The 4,294-nt window shown below is 31.4% G+C and overlaps 1 non-coding gene across 1 annotated transcript; it reads left to right on the top strand.

The window, feature by feature from the left end:
- The first annotated feature begins 1,548 nt into the window (after positions 1–1,548).
- TRNAN-GUU lies at positions 1,549–1,622 on the top strand. Its single transcript has one exon. It is a non-coding gene; the product is annotated as a tRNA-Asn (tRNA).
- The last annotated feature ends 2,672 nt before the right edge of the window (positions 1,623–4,294 follow it).

The following is a 4,294-nucleotide window of genomic DNA, read 5'->3' as shown; positions in this document are numbered from 1 at the left end:
ATGGACCAAAGCGTAACAATGTGATCGATCGATGGGTGTATGTCCAAAAACGCATCGATCGATCATTAGTTCGTCGGAATTTCCTCGGAATTTTGTAAAATCCCTATAATATTTCCTCGGAATTCATCGGTTTTTTCCGAGGAACACATTTTTCCTCGGAATATTCCGACGGATTGATGTTTCCTCGGAATTCCGTCGGTATATTCCTCGGGAAATTCCGAGGATTTCATTTTCCGTCGGAATGTCCGTCAGAATACCGCTGTTTTCTTGTAGTGGTAAGTCTATGTTTCAATTTTCGGAGAAAAAAATTTATTAAACAATTATGATGACTACCGAGAAAAACAATTGATTAGTATTGTCGAATCGTCTATGTAATATTTTTCATAATTGTAATATTATAATAAATCATCGTTAAAAAAAAAGAATATCAGTCTTTTATATAATAGTTCTAAATCAAGCACAAAGATTTGGTCTTCTTCATGAAAGATTGTGATACTGATATGTGGTTGTCAACGATAACTGTTTTAACCAGTAATGGCTGTCATCGAGCGAACATTGCCTAAGCTAAATCCGGTGATTACCGACTCTAGAAATCTTCAAAACACAAGCTTGGGATTCAAAATAGGCTAAAACATTTATTTTTACTGCCGGATAAGATCAGGGGCAGTCCTGAATTACCAGAGACCCTAAACAAAAAATAACGGAGGCCCATATCTTATTATATAAAGTTATATAATACAAACAGAAAGAATGATAAATCAGAAAAAAAAAATTAAGTTAGGGTAGAAATAGGAAGGAAAAAAAAATAAAAGTTTATATAAAATTAAATTTATCTATGTCAAATACAATTCTAATGACAGAAATTAAATTTTATTATTATGTTTTTCTGTTTTCAAGTATACAAACTTTTTTTTAACATTTGGGGTTCTAGGCCAGAGTTTCATCCCGCTGTGCTCAAGGACGCCCCTGAATAAGATGATCGGATCTATCTTTAGAATCATTAGAGCAGGAAATACTAGATAATTAGTTCCAAACACTCTTCAGACAACCACCTTCAAAAACACGACGAAAAAAATCAAATCTTTGTGCTCGGATATCAACCTGAATCATTTGATGATTCGAACATAGATAAACTTTGCACTATACTGATCTCTTTAAAGCATGCAAAAGGTTACTCTCTCATGAGAGAAAGTAACCAATAAAGCGGGCAATTTTTATAAGATAATTATATTGAAGATGCTTTAAGAGTTTGAGGGGGAAATTAACCAACAATGATCAAGCAATGGTCTTCTACCTTCCACTATCTTCAAACCCATTTTTTTTCATTATATAACAAGTCATATTATGAATTAATTTCTAAAATACTCAGTGGTTGGTGCCTTGGTGGTATACTGTTATTTGTTGTCTTTCTGTATTATTCATAGAATTTCACTTGATTCATTTACGGAAGATCCGAAACGACAAGATCTTGTTCATGATCTTTTTTGTCTTTATTTTTCACAAATACGGAGTATATTATTATGTAATATACAATTTGGTAATCATCGAGCTGGAGTAGCTCAGTTGGTTAGAGCGTGTGGCTGTTAACCACAAGGTCAGAGGTTCGACCCCTCTCTCTAGCGTTTTTATCTTTACTGTTTCTATATTTTTATGAAGACCTACTTTTCTATGCACTTACAGAGTCAAAATATACTTTTCTTTCTCCAAGTAAGAGCTAAAAACCAAAATATGTTTCAGTTATTCTTTTACGGTCTTTTTTTCAATAACTACTCTTTTACACAGTTTTATTTATTTTAAGTTAAAGCCTTATCTTTGGGCCTACGGTCTATAGTTGTAATGTAAAACTTGGCCTTCTGTTTGGGTCTTATGTCTGTACTGTTTAGGGGTTTGCCCATTTGGGCTCTGACCCATAAATAAAATTTCCAGATGTCAAAAAAAAAAAGTTAAAGCTTCTTAAAAAAAAAATTAAAACGTGAAACCAACAAATGTAAAAAGATAATTTCATAAGATTCATTTATAAGAAATATAAGTGAACTAAATTTTATAAGGAGAATGTTTCGGTGTACATGTTAAGAATAAGGAGAATGTTAATTTCACATGTGCTTTATAGGAAACTAATGTTACTCACGTGCAAATTTATTGTTATTTTTTTTAAATGCTGTGTTCTATTTTTATAATTAAATAGAGAAATTTATATAAAATGTTAACTTTCTATAACAATCACCCTGCAATGAAGTTTAGCGTTCGGGTTTATAAATTCAAAGTTTATGATATATAAAAACACTTTATAGTTTGAAAGAATTATAGACCACATTCTAACCGATAGGAGTGGGCACTTTACCTGATATCCGAAGCTGCATCCGAACCCGATCCGAAAAACCCGAACCGAAATACCAAAATATCTGAACGAGTATTGAATTAGGAGAGATTGGATATCCGAACCCGAACGGGTAATATCCAAACTCGAATAGATATCCGAAGATAACCGAAGATAACCGAACATATGTATAATTAACTTATATTTCTAGTTTACATCTCTCATTTTATATAAAATATTTATATTGATACTACACATACTTTAAGTTCATATGATATACATACAATTTGACGGAGAAAATGATTTACTACTCACTTAAAATGCATGTCAGACTTTTTATTTCAAGAATTAACAAAAAGTTACATCCAAAATTTAAAAACAATAACCAAATTAATGTCTTTTTAGTTTCAAATGTTATTTCTAAATCTATTAACCATTCAATCTATTAAAAATAAAAAATTAGTTAAGTGAAAATTCTATTTTTAAATACAAGAAATTTGAGAAATGAAAAATTTAATATTTTTTTTTTCAAAATCTAAATATCCAAACCCGATCCGAAATAACTGAATCCGAACTAAAAATATCCGAACCCGACCCGAAGTTCAAAAATACCCGAACGGGTTCTACACCTCTATACCGAAATACCCAAAAATCGAAATACCCGACTCGAATCCGAACGGGTGTCCGAACGCCCACCCCTAACCGATAGTTAAGAGGCCATGAATCCAAAGCTAAAACCACGCAACAAGCAATACAATGAAAACATGGAAACAACTAATTTCTCGTTTGAAACATTTATTAGTTGGGTTGCATCCATACATAACATTATACTAAATTTTGATCCGCACTTTTAAAAGCGCGGGTTTGCATTTCTTTTACAAAAATATTTTCTGGTTGTTAATAATTTAATTAAGGTTATATAAATTTTAAGCTTAATTGTGTTAGATTATTATATTTTTTTACATATATTATGCACTTTTTTTAAATGAGGCTAAAGAATTGAATTTATAATGTTAAAAATTTAATCAAACCTTAACAAATGAATTTCGGTAAATGTGGGAGGCTTATTGTAAAATTATAAAGTAATTAATATATTTTTGCAAAAAAAAAGAAGTAATTAATATATCAAAGTATTATATAGTTGTAGTGTCAAGTGTGTTAGGAATATAACTGTGATAGATAACTGAAATAGAATGGATAGTATTCATGTATATATACGTACGTTTAGATAGATATGTGTTATGCTTATAACGATTTATAAGCTTCTCAGCTTATGTGTGCAAATGAAATACAGTTAATAGAGAAACGCATAAGAAAATATACTGCAAGAATGATAACATAACGTTTCTACTGTTTTAACAAACCTTTTTAAATGAAAACATAAACTGTTGTCTGGAAAACACTTTGTTGAATAAAAACGAATTGTTTTTTTAAGAGTGAATTGCACCAAAATCCACAAAGAAGTGGGATATTAACGAAATACCTATAATTCAGAGTTTACAGGGCAAGAGAAATTACATTATTGACCTAGGGTTTAGGAGAAGTAGAGGCTCAGCTATATGTAACGCCCCAATTTTTTGAAGCAAGAACGGGTCGGGACCGCAAGGTTTTGAACCGACCTTACTTAGAATTTTCTTAAGTCTTAAGCTTTTGTAAAATATCTAAGTAATAAAATAATATAAGAAGAATGTAAAATACTTAAAGGTTAAGTACGTAAGGATGAAGTACTTCATGTTGAAGTAACTTCATAAGTAGGAAAAGATCTGGACCGTTAGATCGGTTCAATCTCCACCGTCCGTTGAGGAGGTGATTTTGTATAAATAGGGGTGAGACCTCATTTGTAACATTCACCAAGTTTTAATAAGAAAACACTTCCATAAGCTCTGACCTCTCTCTAAAAACGTCCATGCTCTCTCTCTAAGTGCTGATCGATTTGTCCGAAAGGCTGACTTAGCAAACCACAAGGGTGAAAGTTTC

The sequence above is a fragment of the Brassica oleracea genome, chromosome C3 (genome assembly GCF_000695525.1).
Source record: "Brassica oleracea var. oleracea cultivar TO1000 chromosome C3, BOL, whole genome shotgun sequence".
In the NCBI taxonomy this organism is placed as follows: domain Eukaryota; kingdom Viridiplantae; phylum Streptophyta; class Magnoliopsida; order Brassicales; family Brassicaceae; genus Brassica; species Brassica oleracea.
Note: the sequence above shows the minus strand (reverse complement) of the source record. Positions and strands in the feature narration are given on the sequence as shown.